The sequence below is a fragment of the Cavia porcellus genome, unplaced genomic scaffold (genome assembly GCF_034190915.1).
Source record: "Cavia porcellus strain 051 isolate PalLab524CR breed Dunkin Hartley unplaced genomic scaffold, mCavPor4.1 scaffold_17, whole genome shotgun sequence".
Lineage (NCBI taxonomy): Eukaryota > Metazoa > Chordata > Mammalia > Rodentia > Caviidae > Cavia > Cavia porcellus.
In genome coordinates this window covers 37818412-37842346 of record NW_026947500.1, presented here as the reverse complement: position 1 = coordinate 37842346, position 23935 = coordinate 37818412, and the positions used below count along the sequence as shown (strand labels likewise).

The 23935-nt window shown below is 36.2% G+C and overlaps 1 protein-coding gene across 7 annotated transcripts in view; it reads left to right on the top strand.

Moving 5' to 3' along the window:
- Positions 1 to 23935, top strand: part of Lrrc4c (leucine rich repeat containing 4C) — a 1223661-nt gene that overhangs the window by 1135500 nt on the left and 64226 nt on the right. For 2 of the 7 annotated variants that reach the window (XM_063227789.1, XM_063227791.1), the window contains one exon: positions 15531 to 15684. The exons of 4 other annotated variants lie outside the window; for them this stretch is intronic. The gene's annotated coding sequence lies outside the window, so the exon portion shown is untranslated. Of the gene's footprint in view, positions 1 to 2800; positions 2820 to 15530; positions 15685 to 23935 lie in introns of those variants that run through there. One more of the 7 variants, XM_003465109.5, reaches the window with a different exon arrangement.

Genomic DNA, 23935 nt, shown 5'->3' with positions numbered 1-23935 from the left:
AGGCCTGCTATGGCCTGACTGAAATGTGCCAGTGGCAGCCGTTGCCGCCACCCCCCTGGCACAGCCCTGCCGCTCTGAAGTCACTGAGGGCATCCTGAACAAAATGCTTCCTGACAGGGGAAACCTTACCACACAGAGAGATCAAGTGGCAACTTGCAGAGAGGAAAGGATTTGCTAAACAAGGAAGCAAAATCTGTCCATCAGTATCTTTCCCTCACGGACTTAGGAACTGCAGGAATGGCAGGGAAGACAGGTTTTCCCCAGCAGTGATGTGCGTCCATTGTGCAGAATTCAAGTAAACTCCTGTAAGCTTACACAGAGCCTTCAGAAGAAGAAGACTTAAAGTGGATGCTGACTCACATTGAAGAATTCTAGCATCCCATACAGAAAGGGATTTTCCAGTTTCCAATGCCTCCAGCTGCACCAGAGAGAAAAGCTTTGTGCTTTGTGTTTGGCAAACTCAACAGCATCCCATTCAGGGACGTTTGGTCTGGGGAGGAGATGAAGAACATCTCTGCCACATCCTATTTTCACTCATCCAATGTTTCTGTTTCACTTTTCTCTCCTCCCATCCTGTGTGTGTGTGTGTTTGTGTGTGTGTGTGTGTGTGTGTGTGTGTGTGTGTGTGTGTGTGCACCCATGTGCACGTCTGTAAAACAGGAGATCCAGGAGAACTTTCCAGACACTCAAAGAAATAATAGCATTAACAAAACTTGTGAAACAGTGTAAATCTGTCTTGTAACTTTCTAGACTCTGTTTTGTGCTTTGAATTGCTAGTTCGCTCATTTATTCTAACATCTATGAATTCACTCAATGAATTGTTCTTGGGCATCCCCTGGGGAAAAGACCCTGAGGTCAGTCCTGAGTCTAATAGTGAACAAGAAACAGTGAGGTCCCTAGAGAGAATTTCTTCCTAGAGATAATTACAAACAAGTAAAGAAGGAAAATACAGATGGTGGAAATGCTGCATTGAAAGTAAATCGTCTGAGATGAGAACAGAGCATGAACACAGGAATACCACAAATGATGTCAGTGTAACATAAAACTCTAGCTCAATGCCTGGTTTTTCACAGGAGTTCAACAAATCTTAATTCCCTATCTTGCACGTCTCATTTACTTTGTTTCAATAATGCTTTGTTTCAGATTCCTCGGTGCATTACAATTGACAAATTTTCTTAGAGAAAGTGATATTTTAAAATGGGTCAAATGATACCAATGTTGGTGTTCTGGGAGAAGTTGTGGGTGAGGGTGAGATGATATGGAAGAGATTCTTGAGCTCTTGGAGACAAACTCTGCTGACAGTTGTCTGCAGTTTATGTGAAACCCTGGAGGCCTGGAAGTTTTATCCCTGTCTTTCCTTGTTTTGGAGCAGATCAAGGTGGCTAATGCCTGTACAGGAAATGGGTGATGTTGAAGCAAACCTGAGCAGCTTCCCACAAAACTCCTACTTTATCTCTTTGATTGCCTGTCCCCTTGCAAAGTTCCTACACTGTGCGCTCTCACCATCCTCATGTGGATTTCACTCGATTGCTGCCAATAGATTTGTACTGATGATTCTCTCTCCAAGGCTTTGCATCCATCATGAAATATCCTCAAAGCTCACACACTTTACTGAAATGTTATGGTGTGAAACATTCTGTGGTGGAATGCATTGGGATTTAGAAGAAGATGTGCTATAGGAAAGAAGACTATGAGTGTGAGCTGTCCTAATAGGAAGACAGTGGAGAAACGGACTCTTTTCTTGAAACAGAGGTGGAGAATTCTTTTATTCTGATTGGAGAATTTTGGCCGTGGGTTTGCAGTTTTTTTCTCTAGATCTGCACTGAGGTACTTGTGTGTCATTCCTGCCCTGCTTTTCTTCTGAGACAAGCAAGAAATGCTTCTGTGAGGTGTGAGGGTGTTTGTTAATGAAGCTCTGATACTTGCTAGGCTCAACCTGTTTCTTAAAATATAGATTTGTTTCATGGACTCTGCCAACCTGAATACTGTTGGAAACCCAGAGAACCTTCCAGGACTATCAGGAACTTTTGTGAGATTTGCATTTCTTGAACCTCCTGGCTCTCTATTTCCAACTTGTTGGTATTTTCTTATATTCTGTTTTTTTTTTTTTTCCTTATTATTTTGTTTCTTTCAGTATCAACCCAGATACTGAACATGAACTCTTCTTAATTCCTTTTTTCTCCCTTTACTTCCTCTCAAAAGAAAAAGTCAGTGCAGAGAACTGTATTGGTTTCTTGTATAAGGAAAGGGCACGTTTGTAATCTTAATATCAATTTATTTTTCTTAACCAGCACCTCAGCCACTTCCACTTAACATGGGCTACAATTTCTTCCTTATACTGAGAGTTAGTCTGAATCACGTTCCCACAAATAGAAGAGTTTCCTACAGTCTCTGTGCAGTTCATCTTCCAGTTCTGGACAATTGCAAGTGGGCAGCTCTCATGAATTAGAACTGTGCCAGGGAAACTTGGGATGTACTAGCATTATCCTATCATCTAACTTTTGCCACCCAAACTCTTTACCTGCTTCTGATGTGTTCTGAGATTCAAATTTAGAGTATTTCACACTCTAAACATTGTCATCACTTACCGATTTTTACCCTTGTCTTTCTCAGAACTCTGCACCCATTAGAGCCTTTTGTGGATTTTGGCTTGCACTGCTGATTTGACCAATTCAGGCTACTTGCAGAACAATGTACAGACTCAAGCACAACCAGAGATTCTGACCTCTTTTTCAGACTAGGAAAGGAGGGTAAAGGTCAAGGTTCAGGGAAGGATACGGAGTCAAGCTGGCCCCTGCAGAGATTCACAGTTTCAAAATGTAAGTTCCTAAAACCCTATTTTCAATATCTTTCTCTCTCTGTCTCTGTCTCTGTCTCTGTCTCTCTCTCTCTCTCTCTCTCTCTCTCTCTCTCTCTCTCTCTCTCTCCCTCTCTCTCTCTCTCTTTCACATATCTCAGCCTTTCAATGAACAACACCAAACAGGTTGAATGAAGTTTTTGATTGGTTTTATAATGAGATCATTATCCTAGCTTGATCGTGTTGTGGAAACCACTTTCCAGACCATAAACTGCAATGTGGAACAGAAGGTCTCGAAAGAACAACCTGAGCACAGGCAGGCCCACGAAGTGTCTGTTCTCTCTCCTGTCCCCCTGGATGCAGGTTGTGGGAGATGACGGTTACAAAAAGAGGATGCCGATCTGTTTGGTATATTCTGGGGATGTAGTACATATAAAGAGCCCCAAACTTCTAAATTATGTTTGTCCCAAACAAGAGGCTCTATGGTAATTTCATATTGATCATTGCAAACAACAACAACAAAAAAGAGTTGGATGCAAAAATGAATGTCCAATTTGCTTTGTAATGATCCAAAGCAAATCAGACACCTACTGCAACCCAATATAATCATGATTTAAAAAAAAAAAAAAATTAAAAGCCTTGGTTAAATTTATTCTGCCCTCATCCCGCCTCACCTCTGTCCTTGCTTCTCCCAAGTTGTTACCACATTTTCACACTGCATAGAGCAGTGAATAGTCTTTCATGATTTTCATGAGTTACAGAACTGACAGTCTGTTTATTGAGTAGGGGCCCACAGCCTCTAATGAGGCTCACAGGCACTGAAGTTTGGCCATCAGACTGAATACATCTGCCATCCTACCTACAGACCAACTATGTCTCTTGATCCTTCTGTTTTCTTACTTACAAAATGAGAGTCACAGCAGTATCTACATCCTGCCATTGTTGTGAAAAATAAACCAGTTCACAAATGTGAAATTCCTCAAATAGTACATAGTAAATGTTAGAAATGAAACTGCAGAAAACTGAAAGTATAAGAGAGTGAAAGATAAAACTCACATGGACAAAACCAATCACCTATCCACCTAGAGCTAGAGATGCTCATGTTTCGGTTCTGTTCTTTTTGCCTTTTGTGTATTTGTATGTCTAGATGTACTTTTATGTGAGTTCTATATCATACTGCATCTGCATCATGCTAGATCATACTGAATCAGGCATGCATCTTGTAGAAACATATTTGCTCATATTATTTTTTAACTTAACATTAACTTGAAGCATTCTGAATACAGTTAGAATTCTCATTATACCATTTTAAGGGCTGGATAAAATTCTAAAATAATGATTTTTTTCAAAAATGTGTTTATTGTGTGAGCTTGAGTCTGGAAAATAATGGAGACTAAATGCCTTGGGTGAAGAGGATATATAGAGATAGTGATTTGAGTGTTTCTCTTGTAAGTTTATCTGTGAAAGAAAGCCAGAGGTGATTTCTTAATTCCTGTTTTTTTTTTTTTTTTTTTTTTTTTTTTTTTTTTTTTTTTTTTTTTTCTTAATTTGTTTTCTCTGTTCTAAGAGCAAGGGTAGTAGCTGAGAGTGTAGGCCAGGATGCGTGAGGCACTGTAAAAATAAGAGTTTCAGAAGATAGACATACTAATATCCATCTCATGCTAGTGTTAGGGGGGTTAAATTAAATAAGATTAGCGTGTAATTTGCTTAGCATTATGAGTGTTTAATAAATTGTAATTCACATTGTTAATAATTTTTACTTATTACTTTAGAGATTATATTTAAGTGTCTCCAAATTAATAGACAGAAATAAATCTAAATATTTGTGTTTACCTCGCTCTTGACTCAGGCTTTTAATGAGAAAGAGAGAGTGAGTTAAAGAATGGAATTTCCCAATGCTTCCATTTCCTCAATTTAATGAATATTTCAATCATGCCTGTGTGTTCTCTACAACTTGGGGAAGTGAGAGGGGAGGGGATGGAAAACAAAAGGGCATCTCAAGGGACATCTCTGAGTTCAGGGATGGACTGAATTAAGTGACCAGTTCTGGATACCTCTGTTCCCAACAGGCAAGCCTTGATTCCGCTTCCCTGTGGTTTTTAGTGTTCATTTAGGTACCACCTTAGTTGTCTCATTTTATTCTATTGAGCTCTTTCCTCATGGTTGGGTAAACATGGACCAGAAATGATATTTTCTAATATTACTCATGTTATCCTCCTTGGTGGCTGTCAACCGAACCTGAGCCAGTTCAGCTCTCTGAAAATGTGCTGCAAGCTAACAAATTCTGTTTTAATTGGCTCTGTATGAAATTCACAATTGTCATCAATATGAAAAGTCCATCAAAAAGCACACTGAAAGCATGGAACATTAACCCTACCATTCCTGATTTTGCTATGTTTCTAACTGGCTGTAAAGGGTCAATGAATAGATTGAAACCCAAGAAAAGCTATGTTAAGGACTATTAGTAATATACATGATTTTCAAATGAAGTGTAAGAAAAGTATGAAATTTTAATCTCAATTTTCCTGGAGACAAAGAAGGAAAATTTCACAGTAATTTAGGGAAGAAGGGAGCTAAAAAAAAGAAGAGAGCAGGAAAAAAAAAAAAGAAAAGAGAAAGGGAAGGAGGGAAGAGCTAGAGAGAATAATTGAGTGATATTAAACCATCTTAGTTTGAAGCACAAGGAGAATACATTTTCAGCCTTTTCGCCAAAATATGCCTTAAAATATTGTTCAAGAGTATTATTTTCCATATTGATATTGTCAGTACTGCTGCTTCAGGGTGTGTAGAAATAAAACTAATTGGTCACATGTGTTTTGTAAGATCCTATTGTGGGAATATTAATAGTATCTTAATAGCTGTGGAAAATGTATTTCACAGTGAAGAAATGGGCTGAACTTCCTTTTTCTGCGTAGGCAAAGATTATTTGCCATGGATTCTCTGCACTCTCCTTTCTTGCCTTTCTCCTTTTCTTCTTTCCTTCCTTTTTTCTTTCTTAATGCTACACCTATGTTCTGTTGTATAAATCAGCAAATTAGAGACCTTTGCTATGGGCGTACTTTGTTGTTCCCCATCTTCAGTCAATGCCTTGTCCCATCAGCCAATGACTTTGCTCTATGCCTAGTTCTATCAGCCAATGACTTTACTTTATGTCTAGTCCTATCAGCCAATGACTTTGCTCCATTCCTTGTGGTTCCTGCTCACGTGTGCAGTGCTCTAAGACAGCCTGCTCCCGGTATTCAGGAAGCAGAGGTGTGAGTCAGCCGGGGACCCTTCATTGAGGAGCATATAGTCTAAGGCCAGCAGATAAGACTTGAATACCATTCTAAAAAATACATTCCACCTACACAACCATAAATCTCATCTGAGAATTGTAGACAAAGGCTTTGTGTATTCAGAAACCAATGATGATGTTTATCTTGCCGTTTTGTTGTCTATAACTACCAAGTAATTATTATTATTTATTTTTATTTTTATTTTTCATTTATTTATTTTTGTGGTACCGAGGATAGAACGCACGACCTCGCACCTGCCAGGCAGGCGCTTATGCCACTGAGCTAAATCCCCAGCCCCAATTATTATTATTTAAAAAAAAAATACATTAGAGTTTCAAAACATGTTATTAAAAGAGTTACAATAATTAATATGTTGCATATTTTTGTCTTTGTAGTAGTTATTCAGAGTGTAAGATTTAGGCATGATAACTTGTCCATTTTAACAATACTAACACACATCTTTCTTTTCAGTGAACTAAGAAAAACTATACACATCTTAATTATCTTACGTATATTTTCCCTTTGTTCCTTTCTCCTTTCCCCAACACAGTTTGTCTTTTCTTCTCAATTCACAATTTTCATTGTACGTTTTGAATCTTATTTACTCCTAAAGTTTTCATACAAGTGAGGCAGTATAATGTTTACCCCTATAGGTCTGATTTATTTCACTTATGAGTATGGTCTCAGGCTGCATCTATTTACCTATAAAAGTCTCAAGTTTGGGCTGAGGATTTAGCTCAGCACGCATAAGCGCCTGCCTGACAAGCATGAGGTCATGAGTTTGATCCCCAGTACCCCCCCCCCCGCAAAAAGTCTCAAGTTCATCTTCTTTATGGTTAAATAATACACTATTGTATACAAACAAACCACGTCTTTTGTGTCTATGCCTTGATTGATGGGCATAGGGTTGTTTTCAAGATTTAGCTATTGAAAACTATTCTGCCATAAACGTGGGTGTATATATATTGCTGTAGTGTGATGTTTTCAGTTCTTCTGGGAAGATACCCAGGGAATAGCTGTGTTGAATGAGGCCTCTAATCCTAGTTGTTTGAGGAATCTTCACATTGCTTACCACAATGGTTGCACCAGTCTACACTCCCAACAGTGGAGAAGGTCTCCTTCTCCCCCACAGCACTACCAGCATTTGATATTGGTTGATTTCTTTTTATTTTTCAAGTTTTTTTTTAATCCTTTTTTTTTTTTTTTAATTGGTGCCAGGGATCGAACTCACGACCGCCTGCTTGCAAGGTAGGTGCTTATGCCGCTGAGCTAAATCCCCAGCCCCATGATATTGGTTGATTTCTTGATGATGGCCATTCTTTCTGGGGTGAGATGGAATCTCAGTGTTGTTTTAATTTGCATCTGTTGAGGAATCAATGATGTTCAACATTTTTTCAGTGTATATATTTGTCATTTGTATTTCTTCATGTAAGAAACGTATTTATCTCAGATTGCCATTTTTGGGTTGGTTCTTTGAATTTGGAGGAGTTTGATTATTTTCAATTCTTTATATGTTCTAGATGTAAGTCCTTTGCATCAGGGACAACTGCCTATAAATTTTTCCCATTCTGAGGGTTGTCTTTTCATTATGTTGGTGATTTCTTTGGTTGTGTAAATTCTTTTTAATAATAAGGTGAGCTTCCATTTATTGATTCTTTATAATATTTTCCTTGCACTCTGGGTTTTGTTTATGACGTCTCTGCCTATATTTATCTCTTTGAGATTTCTACCTGTGTTCTCTTTCAGAAAATTTACTGTTTCTATTTTAATATTTTGGTATTTGATCCATTTTGATTTCAGTGCATAGCAATAGACATGGGTCTAGTTTTAGTCTTCAGCATGTGGAAATCCAGTTTTTTCAGTATCACTTACTAAAGGTGGTATTTTTCTTCCAGTAAACATGTTTGGCTCCTTTGTAAAAGATTAGATGGCTGAGTGTGTTTGGGATTGCATCTGCGTCTTCTATTCTGTTCCATTTATCCTCAAACCTGTGTTTTTGCCAGTGCCATGCTGATTTTATTACAGTAACTTTGTAGTATAATTTCAACTCAGAGATTGTGGTGTTCCCTGACTTCTCTTCATTGCCCAGAATTGCTTTTGCTACTCTAGGTCTCTTCTAGTTCCAGATGAATTTTAGGAATGTTTTCTCTTGATCTGTGAGGTATGATAATGGTATTTTGATTGGGATTTCATTAAATCTGTATCACAGCAGTTCTGGGCATATGGCCATTTTCACTGTGTTGATTCTTCCTATCCAATAACAAGTGATACCTTTCCATTTTCTGATATCTTTTGTAATGTCTTTTTTTTTTTTTTTAGAGTACTGTAATTTCACCGTTCAGATCTTTTACATTCTTTGTTAGATTGATTCCTACGGATTTTATTTTTTAAGATGCTGTTGTGAAGTACATCTTTTCCCTAGTTTCTCTCTCTGTTTGTTACTTGTGTACAGGAAGGATGTTTACTTTTGAGCGTTGACTTTCTGCCTCACTTCAGTACTGAATTTGGATGTTGAATCTACAAGTTTTTGGTGAAGATTTTGGGATCTTCTGTGAGGAGTGTCATGGCATCTGCAAATAATAATTTAATTCTTTCTTTCCTATCTTTATTCCTTTTTTTCTCTTGTCTAATTCTCTGGTTAATGTTTCCAGAATTGAATAGCAGTGGTGATAATGGACATTCTTGTCTTGTTCTTGATTTTTGAGTGATTTTTTTTTAAAGTTTTGATCATTTAGTATAATATTAGCTGCTTTTTTGTCAAAGATGGCTTTTAGGATTGAGGTAAAGACCACCTATTCCAATTTTTTGTAGGATTTTTATCATTAATGGTTGTTGGACTTCGTCAAATGCTTTTTTTTTTTTTTTTTTTTTTTTTTTTTGCATCTGTTGAGATGTTCATGTGATTTTTATCTTTGGTTCCATGAATATGTGTGTTACATTTATTGATTTGCATATGATGGACAATCCTTTCATCCCTGAGATAATTCTACATGGTCATGATGTATAATCTTCTTGATGATTTGCTGCATTCTGTTTGCCAGTATGTTATTCAGAATTTTTGCATTTATGTTCACTTGTAAGGTTGGCCTGTAATTTTCCTTTTTCAGTTGTGTTCTCTCTGGTTTGGGACTCAGGGTAGTACTTGTTTCCAAGAATGATCTTGGATGAACTGCTTTTCTTTCAATTTCTTTAATGAGTTTCAGCATTAGTGGCATTAGTTCTTCTCTAAATTTCATGTAGAATTCAACATAAATCTGTCAGGACTTGTGCTTTTCTTTATTGGTAAATTTTTAATTATATTTTCAATTTCATTGTCTGACATTTGATTATTTGCAATTTTTATAACTTTTTGATTTAGGTATGGCAATTTGATTATATCTGGTAATCTGTCCATTTTTCTGTGTTTTCCATCTTAATAGAATATAAGGTCTTATAGCAGATATTGAAGCTCTCTTGGATACCTGTGGGATCCATTTTGATTTTCCTTTTCATTTTTAATTGTGTGAATTTGTGTCTTTTTTTTTTTTTTTTTTTTTTGCTTTTTGATGAGGTTAGGTAATGGTTTATAAATTTTATTCTTTTAGACAACTACCATTTTATTCGTTGATTTTTTTGATTGTTTTCTTGGCCTTTATTGCATTTATTTCTGCTCGCTCTTTCATAATTTCCTCCCATATATGAGCTTTGGGTTTGATCTGCTCTTGTTTTTACAATTCAAGGTTCAGCATTAAGTGGTTTATTTGAGCTTGCTCTGTTTTTCTGATATATGAATTCATTACTATAACTTTGCCTCATAGGACTGCTTTCATTGTGTCCCACAAGTTTTGGTATGTTATATCAGTGTTATCGTTCAATTATATATGCTGTTTAATGTTGTCTTAATTTCCTCTGTGACCCATTGGTTGTTCAAAAGAGTGCTGTTTAATTTCCATGTGTTAATGTAGATTTTGTGATTTCCTTTGTTGTTGATTTCCTGTTTTATCATACTATGGTAAGATAGTATGAATGAGATAATTTCAATTCCTCTATCTCTACTTAAACATGTGTTGTCAGGTAACAGATAGTCTCTTTTGTAATAGATCCCATGTGCAGCTGAGAAGATTGTTGTAGGGTAGAACACTCTGTAGATATCTATCAAAGGTTATGGTTTTTTTTTTTTTTTTTTTGTCTTTTTTCCTTTTTATTGGTACCCGGGATCAAACTCACGACCGCCTGCTTGCAAGGCAGGTACTTATGCCGCTGAGCTAAATCCCCAGGCCCAAAGGGTATGTTTTACAGTGAAACACTTTGTAGACATCTACCATGTCCATTTGTTCACAGGCTTGGTTTAGTCTAATATTTCTTTGTAAACTTTTTCTTGTCTAGTTGACCCATCTGTGACAGTCCAGTGTTAAGGTCCGCCATTACAATTATGTTAGTGCTTATTGTGTTTTTTTTTTTTTTTTTTTTTTTTTTTTTTTTTTTTTTTTAATGTTTGTTAATATTTGTTTCATGTGGTTGGATGAATCTGAGTTTGGTGCATAAATATTTATGAGTATTAGTGTTTCTTGGAGTTTTCCCTTGACAAGTACACAGTGATCCTCTTAGTCTCTTTTAATCAGTTTTAGCTTAATTTTTGCATTATCTGCAAATAGTAAAGTTACAAAAAGTTTCTTTTTTCTGGTTTCCTGTGGCATGGAGAATTGTTTTCCAATCTTTGACTATTAGTGTGTGAATTTCTTTTTGAGTTAAATGTGTTTTTTGAATGAAGCGTGTTTTTAGATTTTGCTCCTTGGTCCATTCTGCCAGTTTGTTTCTATTTTATTTTTTCAGTCTGTTTCTTTTAATTGACGATTTGAGACATTTAATTTGATGGGTACAACTGATATATATTGGCTTTTCTTTTTCTAGTTTTCCTCTCTTTCTTTTCTGTTTAATTTCTACCCTATCTGGAAGCTTTTTTCTATTGATGTTCCTGTGTTTGTCATCTACATTGTCTCTTCCTAATATGTACTTCAGAGCATTCTGAAGAGCTGGTTTGGTGGTCACATTTTTTTTTTTTTTTTTTTTTTTTTTTTGTGCCAGAGATTGAATTCATAGTCTTGTGCTTATCAGGCAGGCGCTTAAGAGGCTGAGCTAAATCCCCTGCCTGATGGTCACAAATTTCTTCAATTGTTCTTTGTCATTTAAGTATCTTATTTCTATATCAATTTTGAAAGATACTTTCTCAGGGTACATCAATCTGGGTTGAATATTGTTTTCATTTAGGGCTTGAAATATTTCACTCTAAGCTCTTCTTGATTTCAGTTTGTCTTGAGAGGTCTATTGTGATTCTGATGGACTTTCCTTTATAGGTTAATATGTTTCTTTTCTCAAGCTACTTTTAAATTTTTGTTCTTGTGCTGAACTTCTGAAATCTTAATTATTATATGCCTTGGTGTAGATCTATTTTTGTCATTTGTATTTACAGTTCTACATACTTCATTTATTTGAATGTCAAATCCTTTATTTATGTTTGGTTTTAATGGCTTTTGTGCTGTCTCCAGCTTTCTTGCTAATTTAAATCCATCTTATTTTGTTCTTCTTTGCTTCATTCTGTAGCTGTTGATTGATTTTAATAATTTCTTGCAATTTTTGAGATACCTTTCTTTTCCTAGGCAGTAGATGTATTCCTCTCTTTTAGATCTGATGGTCTATCCTCGCCTATTCAATCTGTTTCATATACTTTCAGTGGAGAAATCTGCATTTCTCTTTGGATCTGTTTCATTCATTCCACTTCTTGTCTGTGTTTGGCATTTATGGTCCATCATTTTCCTGAGCTCTGCTATTTGTTTGTCTGTATCTGCTTTAATGTCTTTTATTTTGACATTATTTTATTTTGTCATTTCTTTTTGCACTATAGAGAATGTATTTTCTGTAGCCCGTTCCATTTTATTTATTTTTTTGCATTGGTTGATGCTATTGTTTCAGTACTATCGTGATGGTCATGATCCTTTACAATCACAGTGTTGTCATGCAGGGGAAAGCTAGTTCTAACATTTATAACATCCTCCTAAAGTAGTTCACTTGGCAATAACAATAGAGTTGAGTACAGCCTGGCTACTGACAAACTGGTAACTATTAGTCTGATAACCATAGGCTGAAAGTCTACAAAAATATATTGTAATCCAATTTATCCTAAGAAGTTGTATGCAATGATTTTCCACTTAGAAAAATCATTTTACTCTGTTGCCTGTTGGGGGAATGTCATAAGGTTACGGGATAGGATGGAGAGATGAGTGAGGTTAAATAGAGTAAGACCAAGTTTGAAGGCTATAGGATAATCATCCCGGTTTTAGATCATTGTACGGCACAGGAGGGAAAGATTGGAACGGAAGGCCTAGGATTTTTGAAGTGAATCAGAAAGAGAAGAGACAATGTTTACTCACATCAAAGTATCATGAAGTCATTGCTTCTCGGCCTTTTGGCAAAGATCAAGTGCAAAGTATCACAAAGTCAAGTGAGATAGTTGATGAATGAGAATAAAAAGATGAATAGAGTAAAGTAAAAAAAAAAATATTGCTATTGTTGCAAGGGATCCCTAGTTCCACCTGCTCTTCGTGTGTACCTTAGCCAGGTCCTACTGTGTCGCTGGATTTCTGCATGTCTCTGAGCCGAGTCCCATCAGTGGAGGTGGGGGGTGGATTCATGCTTCCCTTGCCAGCTGTGCCATCCTGGGACTATGAGGGAAGGGAGGTGCTAAATTCAGAGTCCTCTCGCCAGCCACTGAAACCCAAGATAATCCCAAGTGATTATTAAAGCAAAATATATAATTAGATTTCTTTGGGTGTCTAAGGCTGCAATTATTAAAGGACTCATTCTGTTTGTTCTCTTTGATGACTTTTCCATTGAGTAGCAGATTCTGTCCTTTTCTAGCCTCTTTTCTTTCTCTTGCTTCCTCCCTGCCTCTCTCCTCTTCTCTACATTCACCCTTCTTTCTCTTTCCAGGTTTGGCTCTTCTTTCATTGCTTCCTTTTTCTCCCTTCCTTTCATATTCTTTTATGTTCTATTCTCTCTCATACTTACTGTATTCCTGGCACATCAAATACTCCATCTTGTATGTTTTTCAAAATACTATGATGAGTAAATATTTTAATTATATGGCACATGGTTTTGAAAAGTGAGGTGCTTTGGAGAGGACCAGCACCTTACCCAAAGTTATATGGAAAATGATTCAGGTCTGTTTGATAGAAATTTGTGCCTTTTTTTTTTGTTGTTGTTTTGTTTTGTTTTTCAAGAGAAAAAGAATTGGGCTCAGCAAACTTTGGAAACAGGCAGTGGTCCTTGGCAGAAGTGAATATGGGGAGCAGTTCTGCCTGCCTAATAGTGTCCAGTAATCAGAGAGGAGAGCAGAGAGGAGGAGCTCAGAAAAGGTGCAAGGCCAAAGTCATGCTTCCATGACCCGCTTCCTTCAATGTGCCCCACCTTCTAAATCATCACCTCCCAATAACCTATCACATTATCAATCCATCAGTGGATGAATCCGCTTATGATGCGGCAGACTTCATGATCCTGTCCCCTTCCAAAAGCACTTAGCATGGGGCTTTTAGGGGCTATCTCTGGGCTGGATCATCCCTGTGCTGGCTTTGCTACTGATGGACACAAGTAGAAATGTAACACGGCCTCTGACTTCACTCAACTGTTAAGCTGCTGAAGTCATACAATTAAAATCTGCAGAGATTTCATAAAAATATGATAGCATATTGTTTCCATGGAAATGTGTACACCAGTCTGTACACACACACCACATAGGTGCACATGCACACATAAATATATACACAGCAGTACTAGTGACTGAACCTAGATGAGATTAGAGGTGTGCACCACCATACCTACTATGTGTTGATATTTTATAGAAAACAAAGAACTCATGTACAAAAGCACATCCACACACACAGACACAAACAAACAAGCATTCCACCACTTCCACAGGTACGTTTGTTGGTAGACAGAGGTGTAGTGATAGACACATAAGAGAGAGCTTCTCTAAGTCAAAGTAGAGAGAAAACCAGCAGCGAGAGAAGATCAAGTTAGGGGCTGGCTGCAATCCAACAGGAAATCGGTTCCAGAAACATGTTCTGTTATGTCGTCCATCAGTACTGTTGAATTGGTTCATGTCACACCGAACAGACTTCTGGTTATGCTGCCAGATTCCCTCCCACTCAACATATGCGCCCTTTTACTACAGACCAGTGGATTTCAAGGGGAGAGGAGCAGGGAGAGTATTTTTTAAAAACACATAGATGCTGTTTCTCAAGGTGGACATTGAAATCATCAGCCATTTTTTTATTTACTCTTATTTTCAAATTAAAATTATTTCTTCAGTTTTCTCATATATACAAAGGTGAATGGATACATGTTTGGTAGTTGTTAGAAATTTTTAAGAAATAGCAGTTTAGCCAATTTGATAATTATGTTACTTGGGTCATGTATAAAAAGCCAGCTTTCTATTTGAATAATTTCTTCCTACTTCCTAGTATCTATCTCTAGTTTGCTCAAATGGGAAGGAGAACAAAGGATGATGGGCAAGAGGAAAAACAGGGAACAAAGGCAAAAAGGATTCAAAGGCAAAAAAAAAAAAATAAATTAAATTAAATTAAAAAAAAAAAAAAAAAAAAAAAAGACATTGAAGTAAAAGTGGAGGGGCCCGGGGACTTAGCTCAGTGGTATAGCACCTGCCTGAAAAATGTGATGTCCTGAATTCAAATCCTAGTACAAAAATAAAATCAACTGAAAAAATTGGAAATAGAACTTCTGTTCATGGGAAGAGAGGAAAAGATTGGAGAAAAGGAAAAGGAAGAGGATTAAAATAAATGATCATGATGTGTTTCTGTCCATGTATGAATTCCCCATAACAGACAGGTTCATTACGTACTGACAGTGTATTAATAAAAAGTCAGATTTTATTATGTTTTAAAAATCCTATACTTTTAAAATTTTGATCTATTCACCCTTTTAATCACTGGAGTTTTTTTTTTTTTTTTTCAGGTTTTGAGGAAATTGACAGCAGATTGGTGTAGTCCTATATTTAATTAGTTACGGTTGATTTTTGAGCTGTCATTCTCAAGGAAAATACAACGCCTGGCTTAGTGTGATACATCTGTATTTATCTCTTTTTTTACACATGCATCTATGTACCTACCTGTCCATCCATGCATCTACCTGTCACTTATCCAAGTCTACACACACAGATACACACACACACACACACACACACACACACACACACACACAGAAGGTTGGGGAAGACCAAAATTCTCAAAGATCAAAGTCAGCTTTTATATTCGTCTCTGACATCACATTATCAATCTCCTCTTCAGAGCAGGAGGTTTTATGTTCTAGCTTCACGGGGGGGGGGGGGGGGCTTGTTCCAGAGCTCTGTCCTCTCTCCGCGCCAGTGTACCATGCTTTCTCCATGATCATTTAACTGACATTTCCAGGTCACTTGCTGGATGCTCAGGTCCTGATCTTTCTGCCTGTGGCCCTGCCCTTGAGGAGTGTTCATTCTCCTGGGAGGAGAAAACAAATTGCACTCTGATAACCTGCAGACAAAGCAAGCAAGGAAACTTGTGTTATTCAAACATTTTCTTCCAGGTCAGTTACTGTGCTATGCATTTTATGAGTTTTTCAATTTAATGGTCACTGTGGTTCTGGGTAGTGGATATTATTATTTTTTACTTTACTTATGTAAAAACTAAGCTTCAAAGAATTTATGGTTTCAGTGAGCCTTCAGTGGCCGGTACTTTCAAATTAGTATAATTCAAATAAAGCTTAAGAAAGGTCAGCTCTTGCAAAGTGAAGGTGATTTGCTGAAATACAATGATTCATACAATACATAAACCAGGGCTGGAAAGATACAAGCTGTCACTACTCCTAGGATTAGACAGTCAGAAGGAACAGACAGTGTGAGTTATGCAAGAAGTTACCGTAAGAGCCACAGCGTTTGTTTGAAGGTCCCAGGAAACCTAGCCAATCCCACAGCATGGGAACCTGGAGAAAACATGACCCGTTTTTACACCATCCCCTTCTCCAACCTCCTGCATGTGTCCTACATGGATCAAAAATGATCTCAACCTAGAAAGCAAAAGAAAGTCATTGATTTTTTTTTTTTTAGTATAACCCTTTTTCTTACTAGAGTAAATGCAAGAAGAATATATGGGAATGAAGGACATAAAACGTGGAATATTTCAATTTTTGCAGAAAGCTAGGTAGCAGATTCAGACTGCAGTATTTAATCCTGGGAATAGCTCTTGTAACTTACCTTTAATTTAAGCATCAGATGCACTGTGTCTACTCTTGTTGATTTCTAGGAGCTGCAATTTTACTGTATTTACTAGCACTGAATATTATGCATACTTCCTTTACCTCTAGTGGATTAAAGTATCCTCTCTACTCTGCTTGTTTCATAACTGCTCATTTATCCATATGCCCTAAATATCCAGCATTAGTGATAAGAATTGCCACAACCTATACACCTGTTCAAGTTTACCAAGAGCATGCATTTCCATGTCTGCACTTTTTTTTTTTTTTTTTTTTTTTTTTTTTTTTTTTTTTTTTTGGTACTGGGAATCGAACTCACCATCGTGCACTTGCAAGGCAAGCGCTTATGCAGGTGAGCTAAATCCCCAAACCCATCTAAGCACTTTTGAAATCTTGCTATATTATGCTATTTTATTTCATGCCTGGCCTTTCTGTAAAGTTAATAGTAAAATATAAACCTATAAACATATAAAACCTCAACTCACAACACTGCTTAGTATTTGCACTTTTGATGGTCGCTTTGCAAGCTATTTAAACCTTGAGTACTTGGTGCTGCTTTAAAGCAACCAAAAACTTAAATCTTTATAGAAACAGCTCTACATGCAACGTAATGCAATTATCATCTCTAAAGGACCCGCTGTGAGGTGATATAAATTTTACACATGAGCATTATGGAATGTACCAGTAAAGAAAAATACAAAGATCTCTGTTCTTATGATGTGAGGGAAAAATAGGAAAAAACAATAAGCAGAAGAGGAGACATATCATAGAGCACAGTTGAGTGAGGTCAGTGTTATGTCACAAGGGAGACTGGAGAAGGGTACGGGAGGCTGGAATTGGGAAAGGTAAAGCATGGCATGTTGGATGCATTGCTCACAGGAAGCCATACATGAACAAAGATAGGAAAGGTGTGAGGACACGAGCAGCATGGACATCTGGCTGTCATGCTTCCATGGAAACAGGATAGGCACAGCATGTATAGAGTATTCACAGAATACCAGGGGTTCAGGCCGGAGCCAAGGGGAACAGTGAGACAGAGCAGTTCAGAATGAAAGATAAGCTAAGTTGGAGGTAGAAATGATATAAGATACCACGGGACACCGGAAGGACTTTATTCATTTAATCTACGCAAAATGCCAATAGGAATACTTGATCAGAGAAGGTTTTGATTGAACTTGTATTTTAAGTGTGTATTTTTGGTTGGTTGAAAGAGTACAGCAAAGCAAGAGAAAAACAGGGAGAGTTGTGCTAAATAATAAACTCTACAATGTAAAAGAACTTATTTAAAACTGGCAGGACAGAATCAAGAAAGTAAATAAGCTAACTTTTTAAAACACCAGTTTAATAATGTAATTTCCTTGGATATTGTATCAGGGTTTGATTAGCACTCATTTATTCCTGCGGCTACTTTTAAGTTTACTGAATAGCTACCATGTACCAAATGCTGTTTTAGATGATGGTAATGAAACAGTGAAAAAAGGCATTGGCCCTGGCCTCAGTAAGGCTGATGAGTTGAAACTGTTTAGGTCCCTGTGCTGTGTAATGTCACTGTTTCTTATCATCACTGTTTAGACGCAGTCATATTGTAGCACTTGACATCTCAAACTATTTCAGACCTATTTTTGAATGTTCCTGAATTCGGTCATTTCTCCTTACCTGAAATATTTGTCACATGCTATCCTCCTCTCCACCAAGGAATGTCATGTTGATTATTGTGTCGTCTCATTTTCCTTGAACTTTCCAAACACCATATTTGTGTTTTTGACATTGATCTCACTTCACACTGATGACAGCTATAAATGTACAGGTTTTCTTTGCTGCCTTGGGAACCTTGGAAGAGCAGCCTTCTTTATTCATCGCCAAGAGGATCCCAGAGTCTAACTCACAATGTATCCTATAGGAGATGAATTTGTGTTCATAATGATGATAGGATGAAGTTTGTTTCTGCAACACATTCAGGAATGTGTTGGAAAAATAAGACAGCAACAGGTAAGAGAATTAGAGGGCAGAAGATAACATAACCGAGGCCTCAAAATCCTTCATAGTGTGTAGCTGTGTGTGTGTGTGTGTGTGTGTGTGTGTGTGTGTGATTTGGTTTCCTGTAATATTTAAAAGTGGCTGTGGTGTTTTGGGACCATTTCATTTCCTGAAACCCATCCAGGACAAGCCAATCTTTGGTCTATAGCAATGTGTGTGTGTGTGTGTGTGTGTGTGTGTGTGTGTGTGTGTGTGTGTGTGTTTAATCGGTACTGGGGATCGAACTCACAACTGCCTGCTTGTATAGCAGGTGATTATGCCGATGAGCTAAATCCCCAACCCCAGTCTATAGCAATGTTAAAGGCTCAGAATCTGTGCCTAGCTGGTGAAAAATGCTGAAGAAACATTGGCTTCAAGTTTGAAGCTGCTTTGGTGAGACCATCTCCAACATCTCTTGAAAGATGAGACTCTGATTTGGACATTTTTTTTTTCCGTATCATGTTGGTCTGGGTTGAACCATGTTTTGTCTTAGTAAAATTCAGCTGTGACTAAATGGAGGATTTCCTACAGACAAGCCAGTTTAATTTTCCTCATTCATTTTGAATCCTAGGTATAGAGCTAAGTCTGAAAAATAATTATTTGGTCTCATGTTTTGAAATCATTTAGATTATACAGACAGTTTTCTGAAATTTTATTTAACTGTGAATTTAGCCAGGGACATTAAGTGCTTTGTTTATGGGTAAACAGCATCAGATAAACTTAACACAATCAGCTCTCTTGTGCAACCACTCTTTTGTGATGTGCATACTGGAGTTTTAGAAACTGATGCACAAAATTTCTACATAGCAGAGCTATCTGAATGCATGGCAGTCACTCTCACTATATTCTGGATCACCAATCTGTCTCCCTTTTACATAATCACTGCAGCAAGTTATAATGGAAGAAAAGGAGATTTGAGGTTGAAACTGACAGATTCAGCACTACCTGTATTACAGTTAGCTCTGTGACTTTAATTAAAGCATTTCATCTCGGTTCATTCCACTTTGAAATGGAAATATAACTTACAATTATTTGACCTCTCCCCTGGGAGGATCAAATGAGATAATACGTTGGAAAATAATTTTAAGGACTCTAATGCAATTAAAAATTCATTGGTTATTGTTATTGCTCTTTTTCTTTTTCCTTTGTATCTGTGGACCATACTGTCATGAGGTGCTATTGTGGTTATCATTTAGGAAACAAATTTCAAACTATTTAAACAGGACATGCACTATGGTTGCTTCAGTTATCTGGCTTATGCAAGAAAATACATATATGCAAACCTATACACACATGCACATATATAATATTGCAATCATAAATTCTCAGATTTATCATGAATTGCAGGCAGTTGTAGCATTTTTACAGCCTTATCTGGGTAATTATGAGAAGATATTTCTCATACTTCTTTAGTGTTCTAAAATATCGGAATTAAATAACTGTGTGTATGAATTGTACTAGTTCAATTAAATTGATCTTCAATTTACCTTAAATCAACAAATCCTAATTGTGTAGTCAGGGGCAACAGATGTACAAATAGGTGCATATTATGCATCTGCAACTTTTCTATGCATGGGTTTAAATATGTTTGAACTTTGTATTCTGTCAATAACCATCTTTTTTTTCCCAGTAGATCCTGTGACCAATGAATTCTTAAAATAATAAAATAATTATGACAGCATACAGAATTTCATTTTTATTTTATGTCAAGCAATGTGCTAATACCATGCAAAAATAATTTCTTAATTTTCTAATCAATATTTTAGAGTAGATGCTGTTGTTCCTTGATATTGGAGGAACTGATCAATATGGGACTTGTAAATAATGCAAGTTTTGTGCATTTCTTTTTAACATATGATTTTAACTACAATATTTATCTGTATCCAAATTCTTTAAATTATTAACATTACTGACACATTCACATACAATGATCACATTCATCATAGAGAATTCATCATAGGGTACATGATATATACTGATTTTTCTTTTTTTCCTGTTTCCTTCACTTTCCTTAAATGCTTTTTGAAATCTTTGTTTCCATTTTTTCTACTTTTCTGTTTTTCCCTTTCTTCCTTTCTCCCTCTAGTTCCTTATCCCATTTTCTTCATATTTCATAATATCTATTATATATTTTAGTTCGTATTTACACTTTTGGTTTCTTATGCAGAGAGACAGTGCAATAATTTTGCCTGTATGTCTGATTTATTTCACTTGAGAGTGCATCCATTTACCTAGAAATGTTTCAAATTTATTCTTCTTGATGGCAAAGTACTATGGCATTGTATAAAAAAATCCCACATTTTCTTTATACTCTTATCTATTGATGAACATTTGGGCTGTTTCCAAAATGTATCTATTTCAAACTGCTGCTATAAACATAGGTATTTATGTATCATAGTATTATGATGTTTTTTTAATTCTTTGGGGATGATACCAAGAAGAAATAGCAGTGTCAATTAGAACCTTAGGTTTAGATTTTTGAGTAACTTCTACACTGATTTCCACTAATCCACACCCCCACCCACAGCACAGAAGGGTTTCTTTTTCTCCCACAGATCCTCCAGCATTTGTTACTGATTTCTTGGTAATAGTTATCCTTTCTACTGTGAGATGCAATCTCAAATACATCTCTCAAGTGACCTGTGATGTTGAACATTTTTATATACTTACTTTCCATTTGTACTCCTTCATTTGAGAAGTGTCAGTTTATTTCAGAGGCCATTTTGGAAAGGATCTTTAAATTTGGGGGATCTGATATTTTTGAGTTCTTTATATATTCTAGATATTAGTCCTTAGAAGAACAGCTAGCAAAACATCTTCCCCACACTGTGGGTTGTCTTTCACTCTTTGGATGACTTCTTTTACAAATTTTGTTTAACAAGATGACATCCCAATTGTTGATTCGTTGTGATAGTTCCCATGCAATCATGTTCATGTGTCTGCCTATACCAGTTTTCAAAAGTTCTATATGTTCCATCTTTCAGAAGATTTAGTATTTCTCTTTTAATGTTTAGCTCTTTGATCCATTTTGATTTTAGTTTAGTGTCTATAAAGAAACTTGGTTTTAATTTTAATCTTCAACATATGGGGCTGGGGATTTAGCTCAGTGGCATAAGCCCCTGCCTTGCAAGTCGTGAGTTCGATCTCTGGTACCATTTAAAAAAAAAAAAATCTTCAACATGTGAAAAGTCAGTTTTTTCAGAATCATTTATTAAAAAGGTTATCTTTCTTCCAGTGAAGGCATTTGGTCACTTTTTTGAAGACAAGATGGCTGAGTGTTTTTGCATCTTCTAATCTGTTCTGTTGATTTTGATTTTAGATCTTTTTTTTTTTGTCAGTACATGTTGTTTTTATCACAATAGCTTTGCAATATAATTTGAAGTCTGGGATTGTGATGCCACCTGCCTTGCCTTCATTTCTCAGAATTGTTTTTGCTATTCTAGGTCTCTTCTGTTTCTAAATAAATTTTAGGATGATTTTTTCTAATGCCAAGAAATATGCTATTGGTATTTTCACGGGGATAACATTAAATCTGTATAATAATTTTGGGAATATAGACATTTTTACTATGTTGATTCTTCCTATTCGAGAGCAGTGTATATCTTTCTATTTTCTGACACCCTCGTCAATCTCCTTTTTCAGAGTACTGCAGTTTTCAATGTAAATATCTTTTACTTCCTTTGTTAGACTGATCCCTATGTATTTCATTTTTTATGCTATTGTGAAAGGGTTTGTTTCTCTAAATTTTCTTTCAGTGAGTTTATTTGTGTACAGGAAAGGCATTGATTTGTGGGTGATGATGTTGTATCCATCTATGTGACTGACTGAGTTTGGTTATTAACTCTAGAAGTCTTTTGGTGGAGTTTTTCAGGTCTTCTATGTAGAGTATAATGTCCTCTGTAAATAATGATAATTTAATTTCTTCCCTTCCTATTTTTATTCTTTTTGGTCCTTTCTGTTGTCTAGTTGTTCTGGCTTCTGTTTGCAGGACTATAATGAATATGAGAGGAGGTAGGGTACATCCTTGTCTGATTCCTAAAATTACAGTGAAAGCTTTCAATTTTTTTCAGCATTTGGTAGGATGCCTGTTGGTTTGTCATAGATGGATTTTACCAGACTGAGATAAAAACCATCTATTCAAATTTCTTGTAAAGTTTTTGCTATGAATGGTGTTGGACTTTTTAAAACACCTTTTCTGCATCTATTGAGACAATGATGTTATTTGTGTCTTTGGTTCTGTTGAGATGGTGTATTTCACTTATTGATTTGCATATGGCGAAACCTCTCAGCATCTCTGGGATGAATCTACTTGCCTATGGTCTTGATGATTTGTTGCATTCTGTTTACCAGTATATTATTGAGCATTTTTGTATGAATGTTCATTAGGAAGATTATCCTGTAATTCTCTTTTTTGCTTGAATCCTTCTCTGGTTTTGGTATCAGGGTAATATTTGCTTCCAGGAATGACTTGGGAAATATTGTTTCCCTTTCTGTTTTATTACAGAGATGGAGGAGTAGGGACAGTACATTTTCTCTAAATTTCTTAGAGATTTCAGCATTGAGTCAATCAGGACCTGGTCTTTTCTTGTTGATAGGGTACTAAGTGCATCTTCAATTTCATTGACTTATACTGGGTTATTTAAAATTTTAAATCTTCTAGATTTTGCTTTCATAATTCATATGTGTCTAGAAATCTTTCCATTTCTTCTATGTTTTCAATCTTATTTGAATAAAGTTTCTCAAAGTAGGTATTAATTCTGGATTTCTGCAAGATCCTTTATGATTTCACCCTTTGCATTCCCAGGTGTGGGATTTGAGTCTTTTATTTCCTTTTTTTTAAAGGCTGGCTAATGGTTTATCAATTTTATTTATTTTCAAAGAACCAATTCTTTGCTATATTGATTTACTGCATTGTTTTCTTAGCCTCAGTTGTATTCATTTGTGCTCTGAGCTTTAAAATTTCCTCCCTTTTGTGAGCTTTGGACTGACTTGTTCTTCTTTTTCCAGAAGTTTGAGGTTCAGCATTATGTTGCTTATTTGATTTTGCTCAGTATTCCTGATGTGAGTATTCACCACTATTCAATTTCCTCATAGGACTGCTTTCATCGTGTACCATAATTTCTGATATGCTTTATCATCATTACCATTTAATTGTAGAAATTGCCTAATGTTTTTCTTTAATTTATTCTGTGACATATTGGTTATTGAGGAGTGCATTCAATTTTTATGTGTTTAGGGAGGTTTGTGGGAATTTTTTGCCAATGATTTCCAATTTCATTGCACTATAGTCTGAAAATATTCATGGGATAATTTCAGTTCCCTTTCATTTTCTTACGTGTGTTGTATAAGCTAGTATATGGTTTATTTTGGAGAATACCCCATGGGCAGCTGAGAAGAATGTATATTTTGATGTTGTGGGGTGGCACACTCTGTAGACATCTACTAAATCTATTGGTTCATAGGTTTGGTTTATTTCAGGTATTTCCTTGTTTATTTATTTATTTATTTATTTATTTTGTCTAGTTGATCTATTTGTGACAGAGGAATATTGGAAACCCTCATTACGATT